Consider the following 22,150-nt stretch of genomic DNA (forward strand, 5'->3'; position numbering starts at 1 on the left):
CCGCGTGGCAGGCGAGAATTCTACCACTGAACCACCAATGCTGTGAAAAGCTGACATCTAGTGGTGCCATCGCAGGTTGCAGCCTCCTCATTCCAAAATCAATCCCTCCTCCACATAAAGTCAAAAGTTATAAATTCACCTCATTACATGAGCGGTTGTGTGTAATGACGCGGCTCACCAGCAGAGGGCGTGTGACGGAGCAACAAGCAGGAAACTACAGGGGAGAAGAGACACAAGCATCCACAGATCAGAACAGACACTCAGCTCTTCTCTCTGAGACCATGATGATACCGTCACATATCATCACTGCACATGTTTTTGGCTGCACGTCTGGAAATGAGAGGAGACAGAACATTATCATACATGTTGCATAAGTAAAGTCACATGACATGCACCACTGTAAATAAAGGAAACCACATATTCTCAGACTCTTAGAGCACAGAGCTGAAGGATGAATGTAAGACAGCAGTTTGTTGCTCTCTGACTTTTCTGCCATGTTCAGTTCGTAGCTGCAACACAAGCACAGTCAGAGTGTAGTTATGATCAGCTGAGAGCGGGAGGCGGTCCTTGAACACACCATGAGAACCGCGGAGACTCAATCCAAGGCAGCTCCTCTGCAGGCTGAATGTTCCGCTCGTGTTTTCTGTGTGTGGATGAAAGAGTCCAGATGAGTGTGGGAGCAGCGCTGCAGGCCGACAGTGAAGGAGCTGCTAGCGGACTGTGTCTCTTCATGTTCAGCTCATGTGGAGCTCTGATGATCTCTGCACTTTGCTGCTGGAGAGAGTCCGCGCGCTGCGCAGCGGCTTCTCCCTCTTCTTCCTCTCAGAGATGAAGTCAGACTATCAGAGCTCCATCAGAAGCTGTTTTCCAGCTGAGCCGCATGTTGCTTCAGAGACTCAGAGGACAAACCGACATCTGCTGACGTCACTTTGTCCCAGAGTCCGGCTGTTGCAGCAGCATCAGACCCTGATGATGGTGCAGACAGACTTCTATCAGAGCTGCTCGCTGCTTCTCTCGCTGAGCAGGTTGAATAAAGTCCATCACTGTTCTGTTTGTGTCACAGCTGTTATCATGTAAACAGACACAGACAGAGCAACAACAGGGAGGCTGCTGTAAAAATCAGCTTCATGTTTCCAGTGTGAGGGCGCCCCCTGCTGGAGACGTGTCCTGGTTTAAAGGCGTGGCTTCTGTGGACTTACTTTCGTTTTTGAGCTCCTGTCAGACAGACTGCAGCAGAACCAGCAGCTCCACACACGAAGGTGGAAACTTCTGGAAGTCAGGACTGATTCAGCAGGTGAGTCTGTCGATATCTGATCAATCATCAGTGTGATCACCTCATTGATCTTTGCTGCCTGTAACTGATGGATCTTTATTGTAGTAAGTCCCTGAAACGCGGAACCAACAACAAGCGTCTCTGTTGATCGTTCTCTCTGTAAAGTTCAGCAGCTTCATTTGCTCTGAAACTCAGATCGACTCGTTCAAAGCTTCAAGCGGAGAAAAGGTCGCTTTATTCTGACTTTATCAGATCAGTCTGTTTCCGGTTTGACGCGCCTGTGCTGCGCAACAGCCGCGCGCCACGTTACGTAAGTTTGGTTGGTTTAAAGTTCATGGTGCGTTCAGGTGCATCTGGTTGAATTGAGTTCAGATGATTCTTGTTACTAAAACTAAAACATTTATAAATGCATCAATTTGTCATGTTTTATTTTTCATGAATTCATATCGATGATTGAAACTCATCAGAAGAAACATTTTCTCTTCAAGGGTTCATAAATATGTGAATCTAATATTTGCCATGAGGAGAAGTGTGTCAGTCCTCAGAGCTCAGACAGTAGCTGCTCATGTGTTTGTCCTTTCTATAGAAAACAGTCCACAGACTGTTACAGAGGAAGGTCTCAGTGCTTCACTCAGTCTGTTCACACTGTGACAGAAACACACATGAACACATGTTCATTTATTCACATGTTCACACATGGAGAGAAGTGACAGAATTCTGAAGCAAACACTGAATGTGTGTGTGCACTGTTCCACTTACAGCATGTGACATCAATAATAACAGCATCAGAGATGTTGGTGTGTTTACAGACTCACCAAAATAAAAGCCTGAGAACCAAACCTGGTCTGAGGCTCTGATGCTAAGCTAACAGCATGATTAGCCTGTTAGCATCTACATGAAGGATCAATAACAACATGCTGACTGTGTGTTTCTGTGTCATGTTGCTGTGTTTGTGTGAAGGTGTGAGCTCTGCTATGAGTCAGTGTGAGGACAGAGAGGAGGGAGTCCCTCCCTCTAAAAGCCCTCTGTGTGGGGACCATGAGAGCCGGACCAAAGCTCAGAGGTAAGAGGACCGTCTCTGACTGTCCATGACTCTTCTCCATGTCAGAGCTCACACTCACATTATTCACACATCTGTGTGTTCAAGAACAAAGCAGCAGCACACTGCACACTCTGCTGGACCTGGACCTGGACCTGGACCTGGACCTGGACCTGCCAGCTGTGTGTCCATGAAGAGTGATCGGTCAAAGGATCTGCCCCCTGATTTCAAAGCTGTTGATCCATCTGAGGGTCAAAGGTCAGAGTTAATGTCACAGCTGCAGTTTGTTTCCATCATTATTAAACATTTAAAGTGTAACATGATGTTCAGCAGCATTTTTCCAGAAGAAGCTCAGAGTCAGTGTTTGTGATTCTATCAGGATCCAGGATGTGAGAGCAGACTCTGCTGGACCTGGACCCAGCTGTGTGTCCATGAAAAGTGATCGGTCGATGGTTCAGCCCATTAATTTCAAAGCTGATCAGCCATCTGATGATCAAAGGTAAGAATCACTCTGGAAGTGTCTCCATGCTGTGATGAGCTCTGCTGGACTCTTGGGGTTGTATGTGTCTGTTTGCTCTGCAGGTGGTTGATGGTTTGGAGCATCTGTAGCACAGAGTAATGCATATTTACAGTGCTGCTTCAAAGTGTATGAATCATTTAAAATCTTCTATATGTCTGCATAAACATGACTTAAACATCTGCCTCACTGTACTAGAAAGGCAGCCCACTGAAACAAAGTATGGAAAGACATTTCAGTAATAAAACATTTAAATAAATGATAGATTCATACACTGTATGTAAATATTATTGTGCTGCCCCCTATAGTCAGCCAAAATCCTATGTTTGAGTTGAGATTGTCCTACAAGGCTTCCGTAGTAGCATAATGGTTCCAGAGCCAAGTGGAAAGTTTCTGCTGTGTTTTTTCATCCTGCTACATGTTTTTTAGTCGTCTGAGAATATCTGTCTGTAAGTATTATGTTTCATAAGCCCTTACCTTACGTCATGCGCTCATAGGAGGCACTTTAAGTTATTTAAGTTTAAGAAAACGGGTTAAAAGTGTGACGCTAATAGCGCTAGCGACCTTATGGGTTTTTCAATGCAAATTAGCATTGTGCTAATCGCTAGCGGTTTATGCATTTTTCTGTTGTCTAGCTCAGCTATGTTTTGTCGACCTGCAGAATTCAGCATTGATCGTGTTTCGGGTCATATTTATGCAGAAATATAGAAAGTTTGACCAACTTCCCAAAACGACTGTAGCTGTCAGCCTATATGTAGCTAGGAGCTAGTCTCCTCCTCCTCAGATTCCCAGGGTCCTGGTTTGGATTTTTGCACGTACCTCACACTGCTGATTATTCTGACTTGAACACAGCCTGTGCAGAACTTTAAGGTGGCTTCTGTTCTTCGGTGTTTTTGGTTGAATTTGGTCAAATTGTGATCAAATAAATTGTGTGATAACAGTCTTTCAGTCTCTTGTAGTGGCCATCATGGACACTGATCCAGCTCTGTGTCCATGAAAAGTGAACATTTCACAAATGTTGATACCACTTTAAGTCCTGTTTCTGTAACTTAGCAGAGTTCTTCAATGATCATGTGGGTCTGCTTGGCTCTGTAAAAGACCCATAAGCAGGTCTGTGTTTGTAGATGTATAATAGAAAGTATCAGTATGTATTTATGTTGTCATGTTATCATCTCATGGTGGTTTCTGAAGGCTTTAAGTAAAGGAAATAACAAAGGTCTGCAGTGTCATGTGTTACAACCGGCCAATTCAGAGTGGTTGCGATTCTTTCAAAGGCACTAAAATAGCAATCCACCTCAGACTCTCTGAATGGTGGCACTAAAGCAATGTGCTTGCTCACATCAAATGTGTCACGAGGAGAATGAGGAACCTGTCGTGAGGCAGATGGGTGTGGAGTCGCAGAGGGGAGACGCTCTAGCTCTAAGGCCCTCACCTTCAGGTGCATGGCCTCCACCTCTAACTCGCGATTTCTCAAATCAATTTCTTTTATTCTGAGAGTTAGCTGCATCTCCTCTGCCGTCATAGCAGGCGTAACAGACGGACCAGAGGGAGCGGTTGGGCTGGGCCGCACCGTGTCACGGGAGCTCACGTCAGCTTTCGCCGCCTCCTCTACAGAGGGCACAGACACACACAGACCTTCCTCCACCAGCTTTTCCTGCAAAAGCTCTTTCAGTTCCTCCTTTTTAATGTTTTGAGGCACTCTGACCTGAAAACGCGCAGCAATCATTAATAAATCCACCTTCCTACACTTGTCCAACTGCTGGACTGTAGGATTCTTCACAAAATACTCTAGATCAAACTCCATATTCAGAGCAAAACTGTCAACCAGTATTATGCAGAGTAATATGAAAAATACAATATTCCAAAAAAACGACGAATTGCCAATTACTTACTGACACGAATCAAAACACGAACGAGCCAAATTTAACTTACCGATAACAAACGTTTTACTTACCAACACGCTTTCAAAAGAATCGACGAGCCCCCAATTTATGTTACAACCGGCCTAGGGGAAACCTAGTTGTAGCATAAAGTGACTCTTCCCTCCTGTTCCGACTCCCAAGGTAGATATGAAAAAATATCAACGACGAATGGAATTTATATAAATGTATTTATAAACGAACCGAGACAACAGAAACCTTCAGGGTGAGCAATGCCAAAATAACAAACAAAACAACTAAGGTTCTCAGCTCCTGTCTTTCCTGAACAAAAGAAAAGAGATTCAAACAAAAATACAGGTGACTTCCCTGACTTCCTAACAAAAAACAGGAGAAAACGAATAAACAAAAACGGCTTCTCACCCCTACTCAAATGTGCCTGGTATGTAATAATAACTTAAATTCAATTACTCTTGGTAAAGCCAAAATCAAACGACGAGTCTAAATTACATAAATTAATATTCACAGTCTAATGTCTAATATACAAGCAAAAATCGAGTGCAGTCTTCTCGAGATGTGGAGAGGAGGGCAAGAGCATCGGGTGGCTGATGTGGAGGGTTTTTAAATTCAGAGCCCATCTGTGTCCTCCAATCCTCGAGCTCCATGTCATCCAGCTGCAGAACCAATAGTATGCTCCCCCCTGTTGGCGGGGAGGGAGAACACTCACACACACAAAATATGACTTAGTCATAACACATGATATAGACTCTATATCATGACACTGCAACATTGTCTGACTGCGATTCATTACAAACCCATCCTGCTGCACATCGCCTAATGTTAAAGAAAGAGAAACATGGTGAGTGGAAGATTTAACTGAACTCTTACAGCTGTGCTGGCAGCCATTAAAGCAGAATATGTGAAGAAGAACAAATTACAAACCTGCTGGATGCAGCTGAACAGTGTGGAGTCAGGATAGTTTTCATTTTTAATACACACATTTTGTGTATTAATTAATTTTCTTCACCAGTCCATTGACTGTTGCACTTTGTATTTATTTCAGTCTGAGGTTTCAGTTTTCTTTAATCTGAAATAAAGGCCTTCAATGTATTTGCCTGGGACTACTTTTATTCATGGTAACAGAGCTAGCTGTGCCCCAGGTAAACATTTCCTGCATTGAAAACTGACAATAGATATTACTGAAACATATGAACATGTGGACATAGGGGAAGCTAATAAGACACAAGCTAGACATCAGTTCAGACCTTTGACTTGGAGCAAATGTGAACAGCTGGACCTCAGGGACTTTAATTGAACCCCCCTGGTCTAAATCAATGTGAACATATGATGACAGTGGAAGTGGAATGGAACTCTTAAAGCTGTGCTTCAGTCATTAAAGCAGCAGCAACAGGTTCAACATGAGCTGGATGTGTGGAGTTGGGATAGTTTTCATTTTTAATACAACAATGCTTGTTTGTCACCAGTCTGTTGACTGTTGTGTATCTGTTTAAAGTGAAAACACATCAAAACACTTAGTGACGTGATTGTGTTGTTAAATGCTGATGTTTCTGTCACAGACTGCAGCAACCCAGTGTTCAGACTCCTGCTCAGGACGCCATATTTATGGTGAGTACAAACAGCTTCTAACTACAACACAACAGTCCTGGTGCTTTACAGAGACCCAGAGCCTGACCCCTGAGCAAGCATTCACAGAGACAGAACTGTGGTAGTAATACTTATAACTACAGCAGCTGTGCATACACAACACTTCATATCTAATGTTGTAGATTCAAGTAATACATGTATGAACATAAGCTGTAATATCATGAAACACTAAACTGTTATTCTGCTCCTCAAAGTCTGAGAGTTTATACTCTGTTGTTCTGTTCCAGCTGCTGGAGGAGAACATTGTCAGGTTTGTGAAGGATGAGCTGAAGAAGATCCAGAAGCTCCTGAGTCCAGATTACCCAGAATGCTCAGAGAGTCAGAGGGAGGATGAGGAGGATGAAGAGCAGAGGAGCAGCAGAGAGTCATTAGTGCAGATCACAGTGCACTTCCTGAGGAGGATGAAGCAGGAGGAGCTGGCTGAGCGTCTGCAGAGCAGTAAGAGGATTTGAAGAGCTTTAACATGATGGAAAGAGGAAATGAAGTTTACATTTACACACTCTGCTGTTAATATGATGCAGACATCTGTGAATTCTTCTGACTGAAAACACAAACTGTTTGTCTACAACTGATGAACAGATTTCATGGAGACAGAAAATATTTATTTGACACATTTATTGTAGCGTTCACTTATTAATGACATTTATTGTTTGTTCAGGAACTCCTGCTGCAGAGTGTGGACGTAAACTCAAGTCTAACCTGAGGAAGAAGTTCCAGTGTGTGTTTGAGGGGATCGCTAAAGCAGGAGAGCCGACCCTTCTGAACCAGATCTACACAGAGCTCTACATCACAGAGGGGGGGACTGCAGAGGTCAATGAGGAACATGAGGTCAGACAGATTGAAGCAGCATCCAGGAAAGCACACAGACCAGAAACAAGCATCAGACCAGAAGGCATCTTTAAAGGCTCACCTGGAAGACGGGAACCAATCAGAACAGTGATGACAAAGGGAGTGGCTGGCATCGGGAAAACAGTCCTAACACAGAAGTTCACTCTGGACTGGGCTGAAGACAAAGCCAACCAGGACATCCAGTTCACATTTCCATTCACTTTCAGAGAGCTGAATGTGCTGAGAGAGAGAAAGTTCAGCTTGGTGGAACTTGTTCATCACTTCTTCACTGAAACCAAAGAAGCAGGAATCTGCAGCTTTCAGCGCCTCCAGGTGGTCTTCATCTTTGATGGTCTGGATGAGTGTCGACTTCCTCTGGACTTCCACAACAATGAGACCCTGACTGATGTCACAGAGTCCACCTCAGTGGATGTGCTGCTGACAAACCTCATCAGGGGGAAGCTGCTTCCCTCTGCTCGCCTCTGGATCACCACACGACCTGCAGCAGCCAATCAGATCCCTCCTGACTGTGTGGACGTGGTGACAGAGGTCAGAGGGTTCACTGACCCACAGAAGGAGGAGTACTTCAGGAAGAGGTTCAGAGAGGAGGAGCAGGCCAGCAGGATCATCTCCCACATCAAGACATCACGAAGCCTCCACATCATGTGCCACATCCCAGTCTTCTGCTGGATCACTGCTACAGTTCTGGAGGACATGTTGGAAACCAGAGAGGGAGCAGAGCTGCCCAAGACCCTGACTGAGATGTACATCCACTTCCTGGTGGTTCAGACCAAAGTGAAGAAGATCAAGTATGATGGAGGAGCTGAAACAGATCCACAGTGGAGTCCAGAGAGCAGGGAGGTGACCCAGGCTCTGGGAAAACTGGCTTTTGATCAGCTGCAGAAAGGAAACCTGATCTTCTATGAGTCAGACCTGACAGAGTGTGGCATCGATATCAGAGCAGCCTCAGTGTACTCAGGAGTGTTCACACAGGTCTTTAAAGAGGAGAGAGGCCTGTACCAGGACAAGGTGTTCTGCTTCATCCATCTGAGTGTTCAGGAGTTTCTGGCTGCTTTCCACCTCATACGCTGTTTCATTGATGGGGATGATGAAGAACTGCTGGACTTCCTGAGGGGTGACGAGGACGACAGCGACGAGGACGACAGCGATGATGATGACGATGGCAACAATGACGTGAACCAGTTATCTCTGGATGACATCCTGGACATAGTCATGAAGAAATCTCTGAACAGTGAAACTGGCCACCTGGACCTGATGGTTCGCTTCCTTCATGGTCTCTCCCTGCAGTCAAACCAGAGACTCTTAAAAGACCTGCTGGGTCAGACAGAGATCAGTTCAGAGACCATCCAGAGAGCCATCAACAACCTGAAACGGAGACGCACTGATACAGTGTCCCCTGACAGAAGCATCAACATCTTCCACTGTCTGATGGAGATGAACGACCTCTCAGTGCATCAGGAGATCCAAGAGTTCCTGCAGTCAGAGACCAGATCAGAGAAGAAACTCTCTGAGATCCACTGCTCAGCTCTGGCCTACATGCTGCAGATGTCAGAGGAGGTTCTTGATGAGCTAGACCTGATGAAGTACAACACAACACCGGAAGGACGATTGAGACTGCTTCCAGCTGTGAGGAACTGCAGAAAGTTCAGGTGAGTCCAGATGTGACCAATCAGTGTAGATTACTGGTTTAGTTCTTAGACACATTCACACTGTGTGTTTCTCTCTAACAGAGCTCCTTGTGTTCATTGACACATCACATCAGCTGTGTTTTTGTCTCAGATGTTCTTCTACTGTGAAAACATTGTTTTGTATGTTTCTGTTTGAAGCTGTTAAATGAATGGACAATAAATGTGTCTTTATTTGTAGTTAAAACAGCTGCATGTGGCCAAAGAGCTGCACAAACTACATAGATACAAAGACTGCAAAAACTGCAGCACAACATCATGGTATGCAAACATGCAGACACATACCATTACACAAACAGTTCAATCAGGATGTCACACAACAGAATAACTCTTAAAAGTCTCTGCATGAAAGAGAAGAATTTATCTTTCAGCAATATCAGCTGGAAGAACCTACAACAGAGGAATAAAGTGAAATACACTGTCAAAATGAGACGATGAGAATGATCAGAACTATTGTTACATGTCAAACAGTCAGATCAAATGAGATCACTGCTACTACTTAAAGTGTCCCTTTCATAATGTTCTGATATTTCTGTCATCACAGACTTTCTGACTGTGACCTCTCAGAGACTCACTGGGAAGTTGTGGCCTCAGCTCTGAAGTCCGACCCCTCCCATCTGACAGAGCTCGACATGAACCGGAACAGGCTGCAGGATTCAGGACTGAAGCAGCTATGTGCTGGACTGGACAGTCCTCACTGCATACTGCAGGTTCTCAGGTCAGTTAATGTTATTATTAGGCTGAGGTCCAGTTTTTAAATCATCTGTCAGGACTGACAGACAGAAAAGGACCACAGACATGTGTATCTTCAGTCACTGTTGTGATGTAAAGTTTGTGGTGGGGTTAGCTCTGAAGTCCCAAGACTGCAGATCCTCGGGTCAGGGTAAATCTGGGTGTTGATCCAGTCTTCACATTTCATTGGTTGATCGGTTGGATTTTGCTGCTGATGTTTTGAACTTATGATGCATTACTAACCCACCCAACCCCAGATGTTGAATGTCTGTAGGGGTTTAGTTCTTGCTTTTTGACTTTATGATTTTGTAACTCTACTCTTGTCAAGTTGTCTGATCAATGAGGGAGGTTTGGGTTTACTGAAGCTCTTTGAGATGCAGCATGGTTTTGTTTTCAGTTGTATATCAGCATGAGTTGCAGATATAACTAGTACAAATGAGTTCCAAGATAAAATTGTTGGAACTTTCTGGTGTAAAATATTTCCGACAAACATGTGTGAATATAGAAAACACTTCAACAACATGTAGCGCTCCCCTCTGTAGTCATATTGATGATGTTATGTGCGATCACAGACGGAGATCCAGAAGCAGGTACATTTACTCACTTTAATAGAGAAAACAAAAAACTACCACTGAGGCGAAAACTGAGCTGAGTCCAAAATATAACCAAAAACAACCACAAGGGCGAACTACGAGGTAACTTGAAGGAGGAACGAAAAACAACCATGAGGGCGAAGCACAACTCAGGTCCAGGGCGAGAAACAACCGGGTGGCGTGGCTGGAGGCCTAGGCAAACAACAAGGTAAGTCACTGGTCACTTAGAACGGACAGAAAGGTGGCTGGTTGCTTAGTACGAAAATAGCAGTGAAGAACTGGCGCCGAGGAGAAGGGAGGCGGCGCTTAAGTAGCCGGCGGAATGACGGGAAACGGAACCCAGGTGAGAAGAAGCCACGACTCCACCCAGCTGGACCATCGCGCCTGGAAAGAACAAAAACAAGGAAACGAGCAAGAAATGAAAAACACAGGAAGTGCCAGAGGAGCAACTCTCACCACATTACAGATGAGGGCAGGCTTTTAGGTTCTTTTAAAGTATTTATCCAATGTTTCTTAACCCTGATTAACTCAGTTTTAATTATTATCTTGGATGTCCCTTTAATACACACAAGTGCAGTGTTTGACCCATCAATCAAATGGCCATCTTTAAATTATATTTTTAATGAAGATCTTAACTACGTCTGCATATGTCTCTGCAATTGAATCCCTGCCCTTTCTCCGGTGAGTAATAAGTAACACAACACAAGGTTTTAGAAAAATAATTCTGTTATTTAAGAAAAGGTTAATGCTGGTGAACTAAGAACATGAAAATAAAATTAGAATATTGTTTTGGAGCCTTAAACATCAAATGTCACTTTTTTAAAGAAAAACACTCCAGCTGTTTGGAGGCAAAAACACAATATAACCTTTTTTCTTAACCCTCTAATGAATTCAGAAACTCAGTTTACCAACCTCAAGGTCACTTAAACAAAAGTTGTGGCCCCCACACCTTAATACACTCTATAAAGCAGCAACTTAAATGATTACAGACTGACATATACCGCAGCAGGCCTGATGCGGTGCTTGTGTTCGTGGACGCCCAAAACTTAATGGCCGCTTCACTCTGTGAGCAAAATAAAACAAGCACCTGAGGTGTTCCAGTCCTGTCCTCCAACAGTCACAGGAGCAGGCTCAGCATCAGCATCTCACCACAGACTCCGTCTACTGTCTCTATCCTCTCTTCTTGCCGGAAGAAACTCCCAAGTCCTAGTGGCTCCAACCTCCGTCCGTGTCTCTTCTCTGTCCTCAGGTGGAAAACAGCAGATGAGCTCCTCAAACAGTCGACTGAGTGAGTCCAACTAGAGCTAGAAAAAGTCCCTTCACTTGTCATCAACTGACTTGAATCTATTCTTCCAGGTGGCTAACAGCTAGCTTTAGCATTAGCACCAAACATAAACCGTCTGAACTTCGTGCTGAAAGTCTTCCCGCCTCTCAGTATGCTGCTAGACTTCTTCTCACAGATTGTCCTGTCAACAACCTTAAGACACAAGTTACACACCGTTTTGTGCACTGCTAACTTAGAAATGAACACAGAAAATCTCTGTGTTACACATGTTTCTCCGACACACCTCTCCTAGTCTGTGTCACACTGTGCTCACGGTCCTGTCACTTGTTATTAACCCCATCTATGCTGGTGGGACATCTTTCAGCAACATTCTTTAACATAACACAACAAACATGTAACACTTTTTTACCCTTTTAAATCACATTTTAAATGCTTACACATTTAAACTTGAACTGAAATGATCAACACTCATTAAAACATGTGGGGATTTTAAACTGGGTTACAAACAAAACACATTTAGGAATGAAACCTTCTAGATGTAGGCTTCACTCAAGAGATTAAATGATGATGGATTGTGCAAGTACATCTATAACATTAAACTGCAACTCATTAAACAAGACGAAAATATGAATTGACACACTATGAACACAAAGTTAACTAGAAAGCATTTCCTGCAGAAAATGTGAGTTTGGTTGCTGCAGCTGAAGCATTGCTCTGAATGATGTGAAGGATTGCTCTGAATTGCTGGAGAATCTGCAGTCTGAATTTAAGTTGCTGAAACACTTTGAATAGATGAAGCTGTTTTATTGTGAAAAGTAGAAAACCTTTGAACATTAGGAAGTTATGAAACAGAAACTGCTGAAGATGAACAATATGAAGTCACTGACCTTAAAGAATAGCCTGGAAATACACCATAAAGGTCTGAGGCTGGAATCATATCTAAAGCTAATAAGGACAGGCTGTATGGTTTTAATGTGGAAAAGTATCAGAGTTACCTCCCCCAGAACATTTTGGATGAAGTAGAAGCCATTTCCTGCATTCTGGTGGATTTCAACAGCTATTATACTGACAGAAGTAAAGGGTTAACTCAACAACTATTACTGAGAGATTCAATAACTCCTTATTTATTTTAAGCCATGATGACAAATATAAAACCAACTGAAAATGAAACAGTTCTGTCAGCCTCATGGTGGCACTACACTAACAGGTTATTAGAACAAAATGTTTACATCTGTTACTGTCTACCTCTGTGCCACCATGACTTTAACCACAAAAACCACATTTCTGTTTCACTGTATTCCCAATGAGGCCATCAGCTGCACTGTCAGGTTTTAGAGACTTCACAGAACAGATCAGATTAAACAGATTAGAAACAGATTACCCAAAGCCTCCAAAAAAAGCTGCACAACAGGTAACTTAGTTCACATGAATCTGTGCTGATGTGTCTGCTTGTGTTGATCAGCACACAATCAGTTCACATGAAGTGACTGAAACACAAAGGGAGGATCAATATAGAAGGAAACCCGCTCCCTGTCTCTCACTCCTGGCCTGCCCTATATGCCATAACGTCTGCTGCACCGTGTGCTTGCAGCTGAATCTCAGACCTCACCTGGCAACAATACATTTTTTTCTGATTGGCTGATTCCTGTTCTCTGCCATAGAAATGACAGATGATTAATAATAAAAAATGTACAAACATAATTCACAAATTATAACCACTGACATTACTAAGCTTAGACAATAGTGTCCTTTCATGTTGTAGAATTGTTTTTTTCATTGCACTGCTCTACGTTTTACAATTATTCAGTATTGTTAAATGTACACATTTCATTTCTTTCAGGCTGAGCAGCTGTAACCTCTCAGAGAGAAGCTGTGAAGCTCTGTCCTCAGTCCTCAGCTCCCAGTCCTCTAGTCTGAGAGAGCTGGATCTGGATAATAATGACCTGCAGGATTCAGGAGTGAAGCTTCTTTGTGCTGGACTGGAGACTCCAGACTGTGGACTGAAGACTCTCAGGTCAGGATCCAGCTTGTTGATCATTTAAATGCATACCTTAACATTATGTTTGAAGCTTTTCTACATGCAGTTCATGTGTTGACATGTGGAGGCTTTCAGATTGACACTAATGTGCACTGAATTCTACACAAGTAAAAATATCTTTATTGTCATTATTCACAACAAATTTCCATTCATTCATTAATAACAACTAATTTGCATTTCTTTCAGTCTGAGCAGCTGTAACCTCTCAGAGAGAAGCTGTGAAGCTCTGTCCTCAGTCCTCAGCTCCCAGTCCTCTAGTCTGAGAGAGCTGGACCTGGATAATAATGACCTGCAGGATTCAGGAGTGAAGCAGCTGTCTCGTGGACTGGAGACTCCAGACTGCAGACTGAAGACTCTCAGGTCAGGATCCAGCTTGTTGATCATCAGTTAAATTCTGCTTCATGTTCATGTTGAAGATCTGTTGGATTTTCCTTCTTTCTTCTTGAGTTCATGACATGTTTTGTCCCTCCAGTCTGTCAGGGTGTCTGATCACACAGGAGGGCTGTGCTTCTCTGGCCTCGGCTCTGACCTCCAACCCCTCCTATCTGAGAGAGCTGGACCTGAGCTACAATCATCCAGGAGACTCAGGAGTGGAGCTGCTGTCTGCTTTACTCAACAGTCCAGATTGTAGTCTGAAGACTCTCAGGTACACAGAGACCACAGAGCATGAGTCCTCCTCAGTCTGTCAGTTTAGCTCATATATCCACAGCTGTTGATGGATGGACTGAAACTGCAGAGAAGAAATAATCACTGATCCCTGATGTTCATCTTCCTCCATCATTAAGTGTCCATCATGTTAACTTCACTTTTCTTTATACACGTTCTTCATGTCAAAATACAAACAGACTGATTTTCAGTCACACTTAGTGCAGATCAAATACAAAATGATACCCTACTTATTAATGTCCTCAGCTGTAAGAACCACTGAATTATTTCCACAAACAAATGTTCCTGAAACAATCCATATGTGAAGCTTCAGAGGAGACAACAACACAATGGTAGAAGGAGGAGTTCCTTCAGTCGGAGACAGAGAGCAGGGAGACACTACAATATTATCACTGTAAAAACTACACACAGACATGAGTGAATGTATTATATTATTTGAAGTGTGTCAGAAACTCTTCCATCCATGACACATGTGAACCAGGCTTGTGTTTGCATATAGAGTGAAAGGAACAAACAGTCAGAGACAGTGTGGCTTGTTTGCTGCTTTGGATAAATGCACAATGCTGAGATCAAACCTACACTGTTGCTGCATGAAGAGGATTTTACAGTAAAGCACTGACAGAGAGCAATATTTCACAGAATGGAGGACATGAATAAACACAGAGCAGATCAGGAGAGACTCTTCTGGAGTCGACACAGATGAGTTTCAGTCTGTTTGTGTGTCTCTGACAAACTGAGGAACTCTGCTTCATGTTGATCAGCAGTTTGGACTCATGTTGGTTAGAAAATCATTCTGACTGTGTTTCTTCCTGCAGGGTGGAGCATGGTGGAGAGCAGAGGTTAAAACCTGGGCTGAGGAAGTGTAAGTTTGACTCAGTCTTTCCTCATGTTATTGTGCATGAGTCAGTGTTCTATCAGTCCATCAGAGCTGTTGTAGCGCAGCCTCGGCGGTTGGATTTCTTTGGTGTTTACTGGAGTTTATTACTCCCCAGCAGGAGTTTTAGGTTCCAGCTTTGTCATTGGTTTTCCTTTTTTCTCTTGTTAGGGAGCTTTAGTGTGTTGTAGTGTCTCTGTGTTTGTTTGGGCACTGCTCAGCTCTGAGTTCATGAACTGCAGCCTAACACTGAAACCAGCCTGTGTAGCTGCCGATCTGAGAGTGGGGACGAGTGGGGAGGTGCAGACATGCTGTGTGTGGGTTTCCCCTCAGCCTGGGACATAACAGAGACAACCAAAGCAGACAAAAGACAAAATCCAATAAGAGACCACAAAGGGTTGAAAAGGTCCAAACACAGGAATAAACAGCTCCACAGTCCAAAAGCAGGCAGGACTCAGACACAAAGAATCTCATCCAAAGGGTCAGACTGGACTGATGGACTGAAGAGTGAAGACACTGAGACACTGAGCTGTGAGCAGCATTATTAGGGTTAGGGTTAGGGCGAGAAACGCCACTGTTTAAGAAAACGAGTTACCACCAAAATAAGTTTCACACGGGGTCTCTGTTTAAAGTTTGTAATCAATTAGTAACAAAACACGTTATCCGCCATGTTTCCCTGCACCGCTTCTTCCCTTTTTTCCCAATCTGCTACAAACACCCTGATTTTCAGCACAATGCAGCATTTCCATTCAACCAATCACAGGGCAGCTTTCCAACTGTCATGGCGGAGGGTTTGTATGAAAACTGGAAGTTTCATATAAACCCTTTTTGGAAAGAAAACACTTTTTTCTGGATTTATAGCGTTTTGGAAGCAATCTCTTCATTTGTTAGGCGGGACAGCCGAAACCAGTTAAACAAGCTTTTACTGACAGCTCTGAACAGACCACATTAACTTATCATTCATTTTAGTGCAGCCGCCACAACTTCCATTTCACAAACCATTGTTTAATCTTCAGTTATTATATTTCCTTTTATTTTGCTTTGTGCTTTGGTTTCATTCTGTAACACTGGACTTATTTTTATGAAGGCTTGAACTCTGACAGTGTTTGAACAGGAGAGAAAGGAGTATAAAGTGTGTAGTGAGGGGTTCACAGCCTTAAAGCATCTAGAATAACTGTAAAAAATAAAGCCCATCACTTCACGGATTTCACCTTTTGCGGGTTATTTTTGGAACGTAACCCCACGATTAACGAGGGACCTCTGATGAGAAGGAAGAGACTGGGCTCTCAGCTGCAGTAAAGGGGGCAGGTCTGGCTCCAACACAGGTTTCAATGTGCAAGATGTCTTGCCCTCACATTCTTCTTCCATTTCCACTTGTCCTGAAACTTCGGCCTTCGCTGTCAACCTTCCTTTTCTTACTCACACTTGCCATTTTAGAAATGGGCAATAAAAAAAAAACACAGATCACTGGCAAAACTGGGTGGTGAGAGTTTGACCATGTTTGCTGCCATCTTGTGGTGAAATGTTAAATATATATAAATAATAATCATTTTTAAACGTGTGATTTCATCCTGTGGACAACAGTACTGGTGGCATATTATGACATGATTGATTTTATGACAGAGGCTTCGGCCCAGTGAACATATGAACTGGACTTTTGGTCTGTTCTACAGGAAGAACCCTCAATGATAATGCACCAACAATCCCAACCAAAGAAAGGAACATAAGGAAGAAGAACCAAACAGGAAAGAAAATAGAAATAACTATTGTTTATATAACCTAGAAAATTTCACAAGAAATTTTGAGTGGGCCAATGCGCGCTCACCCACACTCTGCTGCCGGTCCGCCCCATTATATACCACCAAACCTCATTCCTGATCACCATATGTGAAAGATGCCACTGATGACATTTCATGCTTTTACAGTGTTTCTGATTGGTTTTATATAAGGTTTAATAGGCCCCAAGCTTCTCCATTCATTCTGAATGGAGGAATCCTAAAGATGTGGATGTGACTTTGGCTGCTATTTTATGAAGTTTGGTAAAAAAGACATGAACATGAGGACTCAGTATGATAAAGTCCAACTCCTTATGAGCAGTTTGCAGTTGAAATGAATATTCTGTGTAGAGGCATGCCAGACTGATAGGCTTCCAAAGTTAGCTGGGTTTTGTCAGGGATCTCACCAGTTTCCCATTATTTCCTATGAGGGGGGTTAGGTCAGCTTAAGTGGCTTGCCTGTCAAAACAAAAAGTGGCACAGACATGGGGACTCAATATGTCAGAGGTCTAATCTTTATCTACATTTTACATTTTGAATGAAGGTTCTGTGTGAAAGCATGCCCAAACACCATGCCTTCAAAGTTTGACAGTGATTTGATGCCTGTGGGGATGGTCGATCGCAGTTTTTCTGGATTTTTTCAAACACCGTTTATCCGATCGCTACCAAACCTCAGAGGGTAGTAGTCCTGACTGAGCCGGTCGATTTGATGTATAATTTGTAGGGGTGACTAGCGCTAGTTAGCTGTGTAATGAATTTGAGGCTTTTATTTTGAAAATCAGTGTGTGTCTGTGTGATTGTGTGTGTGTGGGGGGGGGGGGTGGGTTGGGGACACTCCCTAATGCATGTTAAAACATGTTTAAGTGTTTTATTTTGAAAATCTACACGTCAGCCATATCCTGTTATTGTGCAGGGTCTTTTATTTTGAAAATCCATGTTTGTGTGTCTGTGTGTTGGCAGGTGTGTATAGTGTGTGTCTGCATATTTCTGGGTGGCTTGTGTGTAGTTTACCAGGCCTAGTAAGGTGTGTAATGATTTGGAGGCTTTTATTTTGAATCTGTGTGTGTGTGTGTGTGTCTGCCTCTGTATGGATCAATACAGTGAAGTTACATTGGTTTGAATGAACCCAATGCATTGTTAATGGGAGCGGCCATCTTTGATGATGTCATCAGAGAAGTCAGTCAGAGCACCTGTGGAGGTTACCATGGAAACGGCTCCCTCAGTTTTCGGCTTCCTGGTTTTGTGACTTTTGCCTTTTTTTCTCTCTCTCTCCATTCACCGTCTATGTCGTTCGCCCAATGGTTTTTTGCGATTTACGTGAAAACCGTACGTCGGAACGGAAAGAAAAGTCATAGCACAGGTGTCCCGGTACCGCCGGACGTCCTGTGAAAGTTTCAGGTCGCTCACATTAAAGCTGTGGGACTAGTTCTGCTGAAAATGTGTCCAGAAGAAGGAGAATAATACAGAAGCGGAATAAGTATTTACAATAGTAACAGTGGAACAATATCAGGATAGATCAGGAGGTCTGAGTCTGGTCTTTCAGTCCAGATCCTCCTCCAGACTCTGATGAAGGAGCTTTTGGATGATGCTCTTTATCCAATGATACAGTTGATGCTGCTGTTCTTCTCATGTTCTAAATGTGTCGTCTGTCTTTACTCACATTGCTGCAAATATCCAGTTTGTGTTTGAACACAAAGCTGATAGTTGTGTGTTTGTTCATTCAAACATTAGTGACAAAAAGTCTGATGATAAACTTTGTATGAATGAACAACACATCAGTCAGTAAAGACAGAATGAAGCCATCAGATGTGTCAGATGATAAACTGCAGCTGTGTCTTTTTCTCTCCATCAGATTTCTGTCAACTTGAAGTCGACACAAACTCAGTGAACACAAACCTCAAACTGTCTGACAACAACAGGAAGGTGACATGTGTGAGAGAGGAGCAGCCATATCCTGATCATCCAGACAGATTTGACTACTGGGATCAGCTGCTGTGTAGAAATGTTCTGACTGGTCGCTGTTACTGGGAGGTCGAGTGGAGAGGAGTGGTTAATATATCAGTGAGTTACAGAAGAATCAGAAGGAAAGGACACAGTGATGACTGCTGGTTTGGAGGAAACAATCAGTCCTGGAGTCTGATCTGCTCTGATGATGATGGTTACTCTGTCAGTCACAATAACAGAGAAACATCCATCTCCTCCTCTGTCTCTCACAGAGCAGCAGTGTATGTGGACTGTCCTGCTGGCACTCTGTCCTTCTACAGAGTCTCCTCTGACACACTGATCCACCTCCACACCTTCAGCACCACATTCACTCAGCCTCTACATGCTGGGTTTGGGTTCAGGTTGGGTTTTGGTTCCTCAGTGAGTCTGTGCTGTGTGTAGAAGCAGAGTGTGTGGAAGTGACAGCAGCTTCAACTTTGTGCTTTAAATGTTGATGATGTTTCACTTTCATTTGAATCACTGACTGTGATTTCAGGTCAGAACATGTTTTTGTCTTAGAAGCAGTGAAATGAAGAATGTGAAGCTGAATTTATGATCATGAACTTTGACATGTCCTCACAAATGAAACCCTTACATTAAGAAATGCATGATTCCATGTTGTTATGGCTCTGATATTAAAATGTAGTATTATAATAGGAGTTAATGGACCTAAGTGGAAAACACCATTTAAAACTGCTGCAATACAAACACTAATAACTCCAACTCAATATTTTGGATAAACTTTGACATGACAGATATAAAATAATGCCTGAGCCTCCCAACTTGTAAAATAACTTGTCTCTCTCCCCCCCTCCCTCCCTCCCTCTCTCCCTCTCCCCCCTCTCTCTCCCTCTCTCTCTCCCTCTCACTCTCTCTCTCCCTGTCTCTCCCTCCCTCTCCCTCCCCCCCTCTCTCTCTCTCTCCTGTCTCTCCCACCCTCTCTCTCTCTCCCTCCCTCTCTCTCCTCTCTCCCTCTTTCCCCCCCTCTCTCCCTCCCTGTCTCTCCCTCCCTCTCTCTCTCTCCCTCTCGCTCTCTCTCTCTCCCACCCTCTCTCTCTCTCCTGTCTCTCCCTCCCTTTCTCTCTCTCCCTCTCACTCTCTCTCTCCTCTCCCTCTCTCCTGTCTCTCCCTCCCTCTCTCTCTCTCCCTCTTGCTCTCTCCTCTCTCTCCCTCTCTCCCCCCCTCTCTCCCTCCCTTTCTGTCTCTCCCTCCCCCCCCCCTCTCTCTCTCCCTCTCTCTCTCCCTCTCTCCTCTCCCTCCCTCCCTTTCTCTCTCTCCCCCCCCCCTCTCTCCCTCCCTTTCTCTCTCTCCCTCTCACTCTCTCTCTCCTCTCCCTCTCTCCTGTCTCTCCCTCTCTCTCTCTCTCTCCCTCTCTCCCCCCTCTCTCTCTCCCTCTCACCCCCCTCTCTCCCTCCCTACATGTTTTCCATTTTTATATTAATTTATGCTTCGACCCCAAGGTTCCCGGTTCGAGTCCCACAAACGCCAAATATTAATGCATTAGATTTGGACTGATTTAAAAAAATGTGTAACTGGACATCACTTTAACACCGATTTTGCTGATTATTAACCTTACGTTACTGATACATTGATATTGATATGAGCCAGTGGTGCAGTAGTGGTGAGCGCTTGTCGCTTCAAACTCTCCACCCCGGGTGTAAAGTCCTGCCTCTTCTCTGGCGACCTAAACCTGCCTGTATTCAGCCTGCTCTGGTGCCTGGCAGCAAACACCACCCTTTGCTTGCCGTAGTCCAGAAGGTTCTGCCACAACGCAACAATGGTGCTGACCTGAGGGAGAGCAGAATGACAACACAGGCACATGAGAAAAGAAAATATAAGCGTGGACATGTATGACAGGCGCAGAAGCACACACAAACATCTGACCTGCTGACTGGTGAGGGCTAGAGAGGACTGCTTCCTCAGCTCCACCAGATACTCTGCCAAGCTGTCAACTCTGTCTATGCCTGGCACACCAGCATCGACCACAGCCTGGGGGAAAACAGAGATGAGAAATATAAGAACCCAGAAAGCACAAATCACACAATAATATTTCTTAATAGCAACTAATGTTACTACAAATAAATGTGCTTTAACATACCCAGATGCTGAGGATACACCAGGCTGTGGCATGGAGGTGGTGGTAGCCTCCTCCTCACAGAGGATGAGGACTGGTGGTCCTCCTAGCCACCAAGCTGGGCTTTAATGCAGCAGAGTGCACCCCACCAAAGGGAGATTTAGTGAACTGGAGAGAGAGGAGCAGGACACTGAGTGGCAGGCTGGTAAAGCAACATTACATGATGTAACAGACACAGCATTTGATGTTATCTGTGTGTATTGAAGCAACTGTCACTCATTAAACTGCATGATGCTATATAATAATGTCCATAGTAAGTAACAGGCTAACACTTTACCTTCTCATAGAGGTCATGCCACCTCTGCTGCCTAGGAGCTGGCCTGCAGCCTCCAGCAGGGCAAACACCTGAGCTGGCAGCCTGCTCATCCACTCATCTTCTCCCATAGCCGTGTGGTTATTGCTCATCTAAAGACACTGACAACAATAAAAAACGCTGAGCATGCAATAATGAACAACGCGCTGTGACGCCGCTGCACTAAATAAACAGTTAATATGCGAATACATACGCGTCCACAGCGATCGTGTAATATAAAGAACGCGTGCTCCTGGTTTTCAAATAATGTACGGAAGCGCTGAACTGAATTATGTTTTCTTTATGTCACTATAACGTGATCTTATCACGTTATAACAAGCTAGCGGCTCATCGCGTCCTGTCATGCTATAACGGGATGAGCCGCTGTTTTACAACGTGACAGCGTCGTATCACGTTATAACGATACAAGACGCTGTTGTAAACCGCACGTTTGCAGTATTTACTTACTGTTTAGACGCGTCGAATCCTTCGTCGTAGATGACCGACTGACTGGAAACGGTTGCTATGGACTCGCTACGTCATCCAATGTAGAATGGAAATGCGCGCTGCCATTGACGCTGTCGAGCGTCGTCGCGCCGCGCGATTGGATGAAATCCAATCTTACATTGGACGGCGGCGTACGCGATAGGCCGAGGAGATTGGAATTGGGACTGCTAATCCATTGTGCACGCGTGGGTTTGAATCCCATCCTCGTCGTTTCATATTTTAAGGTCAACGTTCTGACACAGGATCATCAGTTGATGGTGTCATAAACATTCCAACTTAAGACAGTTTGGACAGTAATACTGGTGTCCTATCTACACAGATCAGTCTATGGAGAAGTCCACAGTCTGTGCATTGGTCCAGCTGTAG

At 43.9% G+C, this 22,150-nt stretch overlaps 1 long non-coding RNA gene across 1 annotated transcript; it reads left to right on the forward strand.

Moving 5' to 3' along the window:
* The first annotated feature begins 2,299 nt into the window (after positions 1-2,299).
* On the forward strand, positions 2,300-2,749 carry LOC114429751 (uncharacterized). The gene is made up of 3 exons (XR_003669915.1): positions 2,300-2,336; positions 2,421-2,570; positions 2,692-2,749. It is a non-coding gene; the product is annotated as an uncharacterized LOC114429751 (long non-coding RNA).
* The last annotated feature ends 19,401 nt before the right edge of the window (positions 2,750-22,150 follow it).

This window comes from Parambassis ranga, unplaced genomic scaffold (assembly GCF_900634625.1).
Source record: "Parambassis ranga unplaced genomic scaffold, fParRan2.1 scaffold_21_arrow_ctg1, whole genome shotgun sequence".
NCBI lineage: Eukaryota > Metazoa > Chordata > Actinopteri > Ambassidae > Parambassis > Parambassis ranga.